We start from the raw sequence: 13,109 nt of genomic DNA, 5'->3' as shown, positions 1-13,109 counted from the left end.
GCTCAGCAGTTAAGAGGACTCACTGCTCTTGCTGAGGACCAGTGTTTGAATCCCAGCACCCACATGGCGGCTAACAACTGACCATAACTCCAGTTCTAGGCAACCCCTCTTCTGACCTCTGTGGGCATTGTATGACACAGGTGCACTTACATACATGCAAGCAACACACCCATACACATACAATAAAAATAATAAATAAAAATTTAAAAGGTCATGGTCACCTTCAGCTACATAGCAAGTTTGAGACAAGACTGGGCTACATAAGACCCTGTCTGAAAAAAATGTATGTATGTATGTATGTATGTATGTATGTATGTATGTAGCAACTTTTGATGAGCCTTTGGGAAAAAGGAGGCTTTATATTATGACACCTCAACATTGATCTAAATTTATTTGAGTCAGTATCAGTCATCTTACTCTTACTCATTATACATTGTGGTAGGCTTCACAAAGACACGGTCATTAGGTATATCATGTCCTTTTCATGCACTTTGAACATGTTCATCTTTCATTACCCTTTCCTCCTCCTAATCTCATTATGTTTCTCATATATTCTCCTTCATATATATGAATAACACATACATATGTATGTAAAATCTAGATCCACATGAGAGAAAGCATGTGATGCTTGTCTTTATGAGTGTGTTTGCTTAACATTATTGTGTTATTCTCTGTAAGCCCTTTGCCCATCCATGTGCACATCTTGCAATCTGTTGTCCTATTGGGTTCCATAATCTACCCCTCAATTCCTTTTCCTGACTGTCTCAGTCCATTCAAGATACTGTTTAGACCAAGTAACTTTCCAATAACAGAAAGTTACGCTAGCATTTCTAGAGGCTGAAAGTCCAATACCAAGGCACCAGCAGATGTCTAGTGACAACTTTCTGCTCCAATGATAGTACTTTCAATGAGTTCTCATGTGGCAGAAGATGTGAGTGATCTTCCTCAGACCTCTCTATAAAGGCATCATTCTTTATAAGGGCAGAGTCAGTATGACCTAATCACTGGAAAGTATTACATTGGGGAATAAATCTTAATGTGGGATTCAGGCCATAGCACCCCCCCCCAACACACACACCAAGCTTCCATTTTTGGATTATCCCAAACCCCACATTTCTTCTTGTTCCACAATGCCAGTAAATCATCTAGGCTTTTAGAACCTAATTGGATCCTTAAAGACCACACTTTAACCACAACAAGAGCTTGCTGAAGATTTGAAATTATCTTTTTTAAGGACTTCATTAAACTGCTGGCCATTAAATTGCTGGGACTAGGGCACAGGGGGAGGAAGTTATTAAACATACATTATTTCTGTTGGTTCCAAAAGCAATGCTGCATAGTGGGTCTAACTTCCCATTCTATAACCAGGAAAACTTAGGCTCAGAGAGGTTAGAAGTACGCCCAAGGTCATCTAGTTGGAAAAGGATGAACAGTTTTCTTGATTGCACTAAAGGACCTAGTGATATTTATCTCCAGAAGTTGTTAGAAGAATTAAATAAATGCATGTAAGAGATACTAACCTTGTGCCTGAAAGACTATAAATAATAAATAATAACTGTAATAATGATAAGTTCCCACCCTCTCCTTCACCTCCAGACAAATCTCTTCTCTCTCCAACACCATCCTCCCTCACCCTCCACAAATGCATTATTGGAAAAGCACTCTCAAAGCAGAAGGCATGGCCTATGAAACTATGAGCTCAGTTCTATCACAAGCTAGCTGTTACCTTAGGCAAGGTGCTCAACCTCCCTTAGCCATAGATTTTCCTTCATAAAATGGAAACCAGAATTTTGCGTTCACTTAGCTCACATCATTATCATGATTACATGTAAAGAAGCTCTTGTTTGTTGGTACCTGTGATGGTTGTGTTGTCAGAATCTAGAGTCTCCTAGGAGATGGGCCTCTGGGCATTTTCTTTACTGCATTAATGGAGGTGGGAAGACCTGCCCACTGTTGATGGCATCCTCCCCTGGCTGGGATCCTGGACTGTGTAAGTGGAGAAAGGATGCTGAGCCCCAGCTTGCCTCCATCATGCTCTGTTTCTTAGCTGTTGATGCAATGTGACCAGATGCCTCTGACTTCCTAACCCTAGTGGACTGTAACCTAGAACTGTGAGCCAAAATAAACTCTCTTTTATAACAGCAATAGGAACTGAAACTAAGACAATACCTTATTTTCAATCCCCTAGTAAAGGTATTACTGGAATTTTTATAATGATGGACTTTTTATTAATGTGTATTAAAATGTATGGACTCTTCATTTAGGATGTAGTAGTATCAGGTTAACAGTGTTTCAACTTGCTTCTCAACATTCAGTCTTCACTGTTTTTTTTCTTTCCTCATGTGTCATATGCACCTGCTGTGAGTTTTTAAAAGTCCATTCATATTAAAAAAAATAAGGCAGAGTTGGGTGTGGAGGTGCATGCCTTTAATCCCAGCACTGGGAAGGCAGAGGCGGATCCCTGTGAGACTAAGGCCAGTCTGGTCTACACAACAAGTTCCAGGTGAGGTGAGGCTACATGAAAACCTTGTCTCATCCCTGACATCACCCCCCCCAAAGCTTAAGACCCATATGAGTCATAAAAATTATTTTATCCTTTTACATCAACTGACTGCATTATACATTATACACTGTGCTGGGGCCATGGCAGAGTCAAAAAATATAAGGCTGTATGCCTCTGAGTTTGTTAGTCCTTTCAGGGTTAATGAATTGCAACCATCATCCAATGTTAATGTCTTTAAAGAGTTACAGAACCTTTCAAAGAAACCTAGGAGACCTCAAAATGTCCACGGGGGAACGCAGGCTTCCTTTTGACGGTAATTCTTCTTATCACTGCTCCCTGCAGCCCCAGTCTGAAATGGAGGAGATATGACATTAGGGGTTGAAAAAAATCGTAGGGTTGGTCACTTTTAACGCAGAAGGGCCTGGGAACCACCTGACTAACTCCAAGTTTTACAATTCGGGTTTGTTTTTTTTTGTCTTTTTGAGACAGGCTCTCCCTGTAGTCCCAGCTGACCTGAACTCACTATGTAGACCAAGCTGGCCTTGAACTCACAGAGATTCACCTGACTCTGCCTCCCCAGTGCTGGGACTAAAGGCCTGCGCCACCAAGCCTAGTTCCCTCAGGATGCTAATTCTAAAGAGGGAAAAGCCTCATCTCCCTTGACCCTAGCACCTCACATAGCCTGGACCAACCCAAGTAAATTGCTCCCACTCCTTTGGGATTACTACTGGACTTCAGGTACCAGAGGTAGGTAGAGAAGGGCTCAAACTATCGGAAGGAAAAGGTATTTTTGAGGAGCCTGGCTCTCCTGACACCCCTCTCAGCTCCCTACAGGTGGGATGCAGGGAGAGCAGGAGGTCCCTGGAGCAGATGAGCTACCTACTCAGGGCTCCTAACCGCCATAACCGAGGCTGTTGTGGTTGAGAGCCCCAAACCTCTCCAGAGGGCTGCAGTGGTTTCTGAGGCCCAGACACCCTCCCCCGTCATTCGCCAGCGCCCGCCCCGCCCGCACGATGCCCGGCAGTAACCCCGGGCGGGCTGCAGCCTCTCCCTCCTCTCGCTCCTTCTCATTAGACCCAGTTGTTAGATCCCGGTCCTCCCCGGCTGCAACAGGCCCACGTGGCTTCTAGCCCTCGTGGACTCCCCTCTGGATCTGGAGTCAGTCTTGCTCTTTTGCGGGGAGAAGTGGGAGGTCAGGACCTACGGGGATGATGAGCAGCGCTGAATCTTCTCCAGCTGCGGGAGAAGGAGGAAGTGGGGGACACCGATGGGGGCAAGGAGCTGTGGAAGGCCAGGGGGTGTGGGGGCGGGGTGATGGCTGGGGGTGGTGCTCTGGATCACTCTGCCAGGCCCGCGATCGTACCCAGCCAGAAATCAGGGCACATCCGAAAAGCCCACACTCTGCGTCTCAGAAAGGAACCGAAAGCACCAAAAACATCACCGCTCTAGACGCCCAGCTGCAGCGCGCAGGCAGCGAGGCGCAGGCGTAGGGCCGGGAGTCTGACCTGGAGTTACCCCGCTCGCGATCTCAGCCGAACTAGGTGAAAGGTAACTAGCAGGCGCTGCTCTGGCGCTGGCCCAGGCGCGTGCGCGGGCCTAGGCCGGCGTTGCAGCTTCAGCAAGTTTCTCTAAGCGAGTACTTCCAACTGTATTAGAGGCATGGGCCAATGCAAGAGGGGACGGGGTGCCCGCATCCAGCAGACTTGGAAAATTCTTGTCACTCAGTTCTCTGTGGGGAAATGAGGGCTCGGAACGGTGCAGGAGAAAACCAGTTACTGAATACTGTTTGTGTGCCTAGCATTGTGCTGGGCGGTTAGTGTATTGAGGTCTTAGATACTGTTCACAGTTGTTCAACTTGCTGTGTGTTGGGGTGAACTCAAAACAGCCCCGCCCCGTTTTCAATCTCAGCTACAACAATGTCTAGCAAGGTGAATCGACTGACTGATGTTTGTCACCACATACCCTCCGTGTTGAATGGTTCTCATCGTGCACCTTGTGTGTGGTAAGGCTTCTTGCATTTCTTTTGCAAGCACTTAGCGCCCAGTCTGAGATGTGCCCATAGCTGGAAACCTGTGGAGAGTACCAAAGGGGAAGAAAGCCTTACTTATGAAAAGTCTGTAGTGAAGCCTTGGCTTGGTCTGCTCAAATCACCGTAACACAATGCTGTAGACAGTTATTTCTCATAGTTCTGGAGCCTGGAAGCCCAAGATCAAAGCACTGGCTGACTGGGCTCCCCTAAGAGGTCCCTTCTGGTCTGCGAACTTATTCATTTCTCTCTCTCTCTCTCTCTCTCTCTCTCTCTCTCTCTCTCTCTCTCTCTCTCTCTCTGTGTGTGTGTGTGTGTGTGTGTGTGTGTGTGTGTGTGTGTGTAGAGCTTTGAGAGGCAGAGAGAAGAGGAGGCTCTTGCTAGTGTCTTTTTTTGTTAAGTCCAAAACAGTTGTAGACATCTGGGAGTTCTCCATCTTCATGCTTGATGGAAGCCATTTATTGCCCCCCCCCCACCAGCAGAGTTGCCTGTGCTGCTAGAAGTTCATCACTCAGGCAGGGCAGGGCTATGCCACATTCTTCCCACTTCTGTGTACCCCTTGATGGCGATGGACTATTCCTCAGAATCACCAAGACCATGATACAAGCAGCTCTCCTCCTCTCCTGAAGGAACGTTGGAAATGGAGGAAACCCCGACCCCCATGCAAGGCAGACAAAAAGAGGCTATACAGAAGGGAGCCAGCCTCCTCCCACCTTCATCCCTTTCCAAGAATCTGCTCCCTTGAGTGTCTCGTCAGGGAACTGGAATGTCACTGCTTTGTGCCCTAAGACTGTGATGCTGCTCTGGGTGATTAAAACAAAGACTGCAATTGGGCTAGTGTTGCCCTAATGTAACCCTGTCTGAAGCCACCCTGAGGTGACCACAGATAATCAGGAGGCTGCTAGATGCCTCTGTTCCTGTTGGCAGGAAGATGGCTGCTTGAAGATTTATAAAATCACCCTGTTGAGGGTCTCATGCTGAAAGCTTTGGCCATGTCGGACCCTGAGCTAGACACTTGTACTGGAATATTCATGGTTTTCTGTAGTTTTATGCTATAATTGGTGTGATCTCCATTTTGTAGAGGACAAAACTGAGGCTCTCATTAGGGCAGTGATTCCCAGCATCATACAACCAAGTAAAGAGCATGGCTAAGGCAATTCCTTTCACTGTGCTGTGTGTTTAGACCCGGAGCTGGTAAGGAAAAGTTTCCCTAGGATTTTCCCATGTTCTTTAGCTATCCCAAGAAATGGAATATTAAAAAGGGGAGCTATTGGCCAGGTGTGGTGGCACATACCTTTAATCCTAGCACTGGAGAGGCAGAGGCAGGTGGATCTCTATGAGTTCAAGGCAAGCCTGGTCTACATAGCGAGTTCTAGGTGAGCTGTGACTACAGGGAGACTCTGTCTCAGAAAGCAGCTGACACCCTATGACTCATAGATGGTTAATAATGGATAACTTTATAGAGGAATGCATGCAGAGGAAGGCAGAGAGCAAAACGGGTTGGAGTGCCTGGAATTGTGCCTGGCACACAGTATATATTCACGAAAACATTTTCCAAGTAGTTGAATAAAGGAAGAAGAATATATCAAAGGATAACAAGTGGAAGGATTTAATATGAGGAGCAAATATTCTAAGAAAACCATTTTGTAGTCTTAAGCTCACAAAGTGTATAGTCCTGCTAGAATTTGACATTCTCTTTGAACTGTTGATAAAAGGTTTACTGGCCCAAGAAGGTCATTGGTAAACCTTTAGGAAGCGGATGCAGCAATGCCCTGGTCTACCTGTGCTCCCTGTGAATTGTTCTCATCATGTGTGATTTTGTACCGCTGGCATCTGGTGTCATTCATTCAATAGCTTTTTTTTTTTTTTTCTTTTGAGAAAGAATCTCCTATAGCCCAGGCTGGCCTTGAACTCCTGATCTCCCTATCTCTACTTCCCAAATGCTGGGATACAGGCCTGCATCACCACACCTAGCAAGAAGCTAGTATTCTTTAGGAGGCAGGAAGATACGTTGTTTGTTTCAATGTAGAGAAAACATAGGATTTGGAGTGAAAGTTCTAGGTTGAGTCTCTGCTCTTCCTAAAGGTCATAGTTGAGTGCATAATTGAACCTCACTAATCTTGTTTCCCCATATGTAAAGTGAATACAAAATTACTTCATGGGGTGATTTTAAGGAGAGCAAGCCATGTTAATAATATGTTAAAAGGGGAGAGGTGATAAGCATAAAATGCTTTTAATTTAAATTAATCCTAAGAGAAAGTAGGGAGTGTTGTCTCATCGGGACACCAAGCCTAGCTCTCTCCAGGAATGACAGAATGAATTGTGCTATACTTTGGCCTCAGGGGGACTATAGAGGGGAGGTTTCTAGGCAGCATGTGGATAGTATAGAGAGGTTCACTGCCTTGAGCATTGTAGGAACTCGATAGGTGGCGCTTCTTGAGTCTGGGGCTGAGCTTTACTGGGATATGCATAGGTCACTTGACTGTAATGGCCACAGGAGGAAGAAGCAGCTGAATACAGCAAGAATGTGCTTTCGCTGCACTCACCATGTATCCACCTTGTCAAGTCTGTTGAGGCACAAGTCAGCTCTTACTAAGTGTTTGTTGGATGCCACATCCCTCAGAGCAGCCCTGGTATGAATATAGAACTCTTAAACAGAATGATCTGTGGGCTTCCGTGTAGAGAAACCTAGCATACTAGGGAATGAGAAAATTCCTAAAGAGTCAAAGGTTGGGATGTAGCTCAGCTGGTAGAGTACTTGCCTAGCAGTGGATGGGTCATGGGTTTGATCCCCAGCACAGCATAAACTGAGCATGTCGGTGCACTTTTATGAGAGGAAAAAAAAAATAGAGTTTGTATTTCCCAGGACAAATCAAACAACTTGGGTTTAGGGTTTATATCTTTCCACAGAGTGGAATCCCACTTTGACCAAACCAAAAGTTTTCTCTGTTTACCCAGTCAGACACTTGGGAAAAAAGAGTAAACACTAGGTGGTAGCTCTGCGTCATCCTTAGAGAAAGTGAGGGGTAAGGCTTCATTACCCAAGGATTGGCTTGTTTACCACCTATTTGGACATGGCTAATCACCTCCCTCTTGTCTATGAAATAAGACTCTCTACCCTCCTCACAGCATGTTGTAGGGACTGGACAAGAAAATGAAAAAAGTAAAAATGCCAACAACAACAGAGCTCTAGAGAAATGGCAGCAGAGAAAGAAGCAGCTCTTTCTTGGCTGAGTCAGTGGCAGGCTAGAGGGCATGGCTCAACAGGGTTGGTCCATTCATTCCCATTTAGTCCCATAGCCTCTTTGAAAATTACAGGCCCCCAAGAGGCTGGAGAGATTCCTGCTAGACTTACAAATGTCTGCTTTCTCTCTGCTTATCCACAGAAAAACTTGTGCAAGTGTTGGGCCCTTGGGAAAAAAACCCAACTCCGTTAATTAAGCCTAACCCCATTCTGTCTGAAGGCTGTAATTACTATCCCCTGTAGATGTCTTACCTTGAGACTTCCCTGTTCCCTGGGGCAGCCTGTCAGAGCTCAGCCTCCTCAGGGAGAAGATACAGAAGGGTTGAGATATTCAACCCTGCCCAGGGAGGATGACTCCTGTCCCCCTGGAAAGTTGTTGTAAATAATTAGCATGAGCCCATTTCTACTTTGAGCCTGGTGACAATTTCAAGAACAATAACACAGAGGAAAACCAAGCCTCTAAGGCATTTCCCAACCATCTAAAATATGGATGTGTCAAGGAAGCCTGACGTCTAACCCAGTCTGCTTTTTGTCCTTCACATTCCAATTCACTGTGTGAGTGTTCAGAAAAATGTAATTCCCAAAGAATTGTTCTCTTTTGCAGAGTTAATTGTCCCTGGGAAACATTGCCAGGGTTATAAAAAAGGAAACAATAAGTATGAATCCAAACTAAGTCTGTGTTCCCCTGGGAGACACAGGAGCGAGTGTATCAGGAAGTTCTAGAAGGGAAGGTGCATGATAGGACTTCAGCACAGCCTTTCTGAAACCTGTCACATGTCATTCCTGTCAACTGAGAGATTTAGATTAGTTCATCCTTAGGCTTTCCTTTCATTATCATTATAGCTCTGTTACCTGCCCTCCAAAAATAAGGTTTTTAAATATCTGAGGAAACTTCCACTAAGACTTAGGAAACACTGACACGTATTGAAATTTGAAGACAGGCATCCCAAAACATCAGTCTTAACCCGATAACAAAATCTAATCCAGGAGAATATATACTTGACAGATACAAAAATTTCATTTAGTTCTTTGCCAACAGTTACATTCATTTAGTTAAGTTTTTGCTAAATTTATTTTACATATTTTTCTGTGTGTTGAGCATACTTTTTAAAGGAAGCACGTTCATTTCATTCATTAGCTCACTGGGCTAACCTTTTATTAAGAGAAGCAACACATGTCATTGTTTACCTTTCTTTGCATGTGTGTATGTTAGATGAGGAATGGGAACCTTTAAAGTCAAAGACTGGGGAGAAGTACATGTATAAGTGGACTTTTCTACATGGACACAGCTAAGAAATGGGTGGGTTCCCATAATGGACACTTTGATGCCCTGCCCAGAGTTCCTGTAGGCTAGGTACCTATCTATCCTTCAGCCACTTCAGATACCAGCTTCTAATGACTCAACATGGCTTCCTTTTCCAGAAATTGCCCAGTAAAAGTATATGCTTTGCCCACCTGCAACCAAAGTTGGACGAATAGAAGTAAAATGTATGGCATAGCACCTCTTGGGGAGGGACCCTACAGCATAACTATGCTCCAGGATCCCTCTTAGGTCAGGCTGGGACTGGACTCGGTCTGAAGCAATGTCATCTTTCCTTCCTTCCTTCCCTTCCTTTCTTCCCTTCCCTTCCCTTTCCTTCCTTTCTTCCTTCCTTCCTTCCTTTCTTCCTTCCTTCCTTCCTTCCTTCCTCCTTCCTTCCTTCCTTCCTTCCTTCCAGGATTCTTTTGTGAGAATTTTCTCCATAAATGCATATAAATCCCTGTCTCAGGCGCTGCTTCTAGGAAACGTGACCTAAGACCAGAATGTGGTATTGTTAGGTGAGGCTATAGCTCAGTGGTAGAGCACTTGCCTAGCAAACACAAGGCTCTGGGTTTGGTCTCCAGCTCTGAGGCAAAAAATCCCAACAAAAACCAAATGTGCTATTACTAAAAGCGGTCAGCAAAAGTCAGGTATGATGGCACATGCCTGTAAACCCAGCACTTGAGAGCTGGAGTTAGGAAGATCAGGAGTTCAAGGTCATCCTTGGCTACATAGGGAGGAAGTTCAAGACCAGTTTGGGCTACATGAGACCCCTATCTCAACAAAACAGAATACAAAAAAGCCTGTGAAGAAAACTGTTTGTTTGAATTTCATTCGTTCAGTCATTCAATCAGGCAGCACTTTCTCACTCTCTATTAGTCAGACTCTGCTTCAGAGACTTGGAGAAACTTGTAATGAACAAGAAGACATTGCCCCTGCAAGAAGCTATACATTGTGACTTTATAGTGGCATGATACATAACAGTAAAAAAGAAACCAAAATAGAAAAATAAACTAGGGGTTTTTTTGTGGGGTTTTTTTGGGGGGAGGAGGTTGTTGTTGTTTTGAGACAGGGTCTCATTGTATAGGCCTGGCTGTCCTGGAATTCTCTATTTAGACCAGACTGGCCTCAAACTCACAGAGATTCACCTGCCTCTGCCTCTCTAATGGTGGCATTAAAAGTGTGCGGCACCATACCCAGCCATAAACTAGGTATTTAAGGTTATTATATTGAGGGCTTTTAAAAAACAGTATTTCTGAGTCACATGCTATTATTAAATAATCTTTTAAATTTGTGTCTGTATACATTTTTTTCTGCCGTATGTTTTTGTTTGTTTTCTGTTTTGAGACAGGGGTTCACTCTGCAGGCCATGCTGACCTAGGATTCACTATGTAGTCCAGACTGACTTCAGAATTATGGGCAGTCTTCCCAATTCAACCTCCTGAGTGCTGGGATTACAAGCATACAGCTCCCAGTTTTGATAGAAACATCTGACCCAGTAATTTCTTATCAAGGAATTTACTGTGCAGATGTCCCTATACCTGTACCTAATAACAAACACACAGCTGGTTTATTGTAACTTTGTTTGTAGTGGCAAAGATGTAACAAATGTCTGGTAATAAAGGACATAGTGAACAAACAATACTCCACCCATATTAGGAAACATGTAGCCTTAAAATAATAAATGTATAAATACATATACATTATATATGTAACAAACATCACATGGTACCTTGTAAATAGGTACAATTTTTATTTTTACATATTAGTTTTAAAATAATTTAATTTCAACTAAAATAAATAAATTTAAATAAAAATAATGGACTGTGGGACTAGAGAGTTGGCTCAGTGGTAAAGAGCACTGACTGCTCTTGCAGAGGACCTGGGTTGATTCCCAGCACCCACACAATGGCTAACAACTGTCTGTAACTCTAGTTTCAGGGGCTCTGACACCTTCTTCTGATCTCTGTGGGCATTGAATGACACAGATGCACTTATACACATGTAGGTAATACACTCATACACATAAAAACAAAAAATATTTTTTAAAAGTAATGGTGTATTTTCTTATGTGGAATGACTTCTGGGATGTATTGCTAAATAAAAAGGTGAGGTTTTGTGGTATTCCTTCATTTGTGAAGGAATGCATGTTAACACACACATGAATAATTCTGCAACACAGATTCCTTAGAATGATAAATAAGAACTACATGTCTGGATTTCTTTTCATTCTGTGCTTAGTGTTGTAAACATGCAGACATATCCAAAGGCATAATATATTTCTCACAAAAATGTTTACAAGACATATGCATAGATTTATTACAGTTTTCTTTTAGACAAGGTCTTGCTATGTAGCTCAGACTGGCCTCAAACTTACGATTCTCATGCCTCAGCCTCCCAAGTGCTAAGATTACAGGTGTATACCACCATTCCTTCGTTGTACCATAGTTTGTTTGTCTGTTGTTTGTTTTGGTTTGTTTGCTTGTTTGCTTGTTTGTTTGTTTGTTTGTTTGAGGCATGGATTCACTGTGTAGCTCTGACTGACCTGGAACTAACTTTGTAGACCAGGCTGGCCTCAAATTCACAGAGATCTGCTTGCGTCTGCCTTCAGAGTATATTCTGATTAAAAAAAAAAAACAAAAAAAAAAACACCTCAATAATAGATGCTAAGCATTTTCTCACATCTATGAAATTATTCCAAAAATATTATTTATAATAATTGTTTCATCTTCTACCATATAAGCATATAATACTTTACTTTCCTGTTAATGGCTATTGGCGTTATTCCCTGTATTTTGCTATTATACCAGTGCTGCTAGACAGTTGTGAATATCTCTCTGGCGTATATCTCTAATTCTCCCTTTAAAACAGATTTCTACATGTGTACCCACTGGTCAAAGGAAATAAATAATTTTTACATAATATGAATTCGTTTCCCCATAGTTTTATGAGTTTATAATCCCAACAGCAATAGAAATGAATAGTAACTAGCTCTCCCCAAAACAGTACAATAGACAGCCAGCATTTGGGGGTTTAGCAGTCTCAAATTTCCACTGCTCCTAAACTTCCCAGAGAGCTCCAGACCTGTAGTATTTGATAACTGATGGCAGCAGAACTAGAGAACTGTTAAGACCGGCCTGAGGAGGTTACCTAGAACCTTGTGAATCTCGCTTAGGGCCTAGAATCTGCAGTCAGGACAGGATGTTGGAACAGGATCTTGCTGGCTTCATCCTGTAGTGTGGCCACCCCTCAGCACTGCCTCTGTCCCTCAGCACAGAACAGGGTAGCAGCACCTGGCCACGTCCATCATCGTACTTTTCAAACACTTCCGGGTAAGCTTATTGTTTGCTTATCTTCAGCGGTGATGTTCTAATGTATATAGTGTGAACTGCATTTTCATGTCAGAATTTTTAATATTTATTTTAGTTTAATGTTCATAGACTTATTAAGGGTCTTATTTGGTTACTTAATTTTTGAACTGACTCTCCTCTTGCTGAATCTCCCTAGTGCTGGGATCATAGGCATGTGCCACCATGACCAGCTTCTTTTCTTTTTTCTTTTTTTTTATTGTAAACTTTTTTTAATCCCAGAGGGTAAAGAAAGAAAAATATGAATGAATATAATAAACATATAATTCATACACACACACTCACACACATTCTAACAAATCAAGAACAATGAATGAATAGTACAAAAGAAAATAAACCAAAGGATCTAAACAGATTGTTTATAGAGGAAATCATGTCTGTGCATGTGTCTGCATGTGTGCATACAAATCTATCCTGTAAATTTTCATGGATGGTTAAACTCCCAATTTTGTTGATAAAGAAAATAAATTACAACAAGAGGCCCCTGAATACTTATCCCTGAGTAGGATAGCTATTTCACACCTCTGCCTCCTAAGGCTCAGGGATCATTGCGGAAGAGGAGGCAGAAAGACTGTCAGAGCCAGAGGAGGTGGATGACCACAAGGAAACAGCTTCCAGACAGTTGATCGGTTACTCACATAAACTCACAACAATGGTAATGGCATGCA

General features: G+C 43.1%; 1 long non-coding RNA gene across 1 annotated transcript; it reads right to left on the bottom strand.

Moving 5' to 3' along the window:
• Window positions 1–1,877: 1,877 nt before the first annotated feature.
• Window positions 1,878–8,162, bottom strand: LOC115067455. Its single transcript, XR_003846871.1, has 3 exons — window positions 8,026–8,162; window positions 4,466–4,573; window positions 1,878–2,852 (listed from the first exon to the last, which is right to left on the bottom strand). It is a non-coding gene; the product is annotated as an uncharacterized LOC115067455 (long non-coding RNA).
• Window positions 8,163–13,109: the final 4,947 nt, after the last annotated feature.

The sequence above is a fragment of the Nannospalax galili genome, unplaced genomic scaffold, assembly GCF_000622305.1.
Source record: "Nannospalax galili isolate Female #2095 unplaced genomic scaffold, S.galili_v1.0 scaffold105, whole genome shotgun sequence".
Lineage (NCBI taxonomy): Eukaryota > Metazoa > Chordata > Mammalia > Rodentia > Spalacidae > Nannospalax > Nannospalax galili.
The sequence above is the reverse complement of the archived record's forward strand: the minus strand, read 5'-3'. Positions and strand labels throughout refer to the sequence as shown.